This window comes from Austrofundulus limnaeus, unplaced genomic scaffold (assembly GCF_001266775.1).
Source record: "Austrofundulus limnaeus strain Quisiro unplaced genomic scaffold, Austrofundulus_limnaeus-1.0 Scaffold3699, whole genome shotgun sequence".
NCBI classification, from domain to species: domain Eukaryota; kingdom Metazoa; phylum Chordata; class Actinopteri; order Cyprinodontiformes; family Rivulidae; genus Austrofundulus; species Austrofundulus limnaeus.
Window position 1 is genome coordinate 1440 of NW_013956101.1, and position 550 is coordinate 1989.

Genomic DNA, 550 nt, shown 5'->3' on the forward strand with positions numbered 1-550 from the left:
CTTCAGGGCCTCACAACTCTTATCAGTTTGAATACAGATATTTGGTTTCCCCCCAAAATGGGCGGGGCTTATTGAAGAAGACAGAAATATGTCATGTTGCTCCACTTCATTGGTGCAGCATCACTGGGAGTATTTTCAGGTAATTTAAACAAATTAAACATGACTGAAAAGGCAGTTCATGTCCAACAAATGAATTTATAAAAATACTGAAAACTTTTAGTGACGATAGCTTTAAAAGTTTGGCTGTTTGGAGAAAAAGAATATGAATGACTGATCAAAACTTTAGCTGAAACAAATCAAACGAGTGATGAGCAGTGGGACTGATGAAGAGGAGGGGTAGTTTCTGGCACATGTGTGTATGGGTGGGTATTTTCTACCGTGTGGGGACAACTTTTGGCATACACACCTACTTGTGAGGACCAACAGGTACTAATGTGGACCTACGCCTAGTCCCCATTGGAAGAAAAAGTACTGGTGGGTCAGGTATGTATCAGTGGGTTTAGGGTCAGGTATGTACCAGTGGGTTTAGGCTCAGGTATGTACCAGTGGG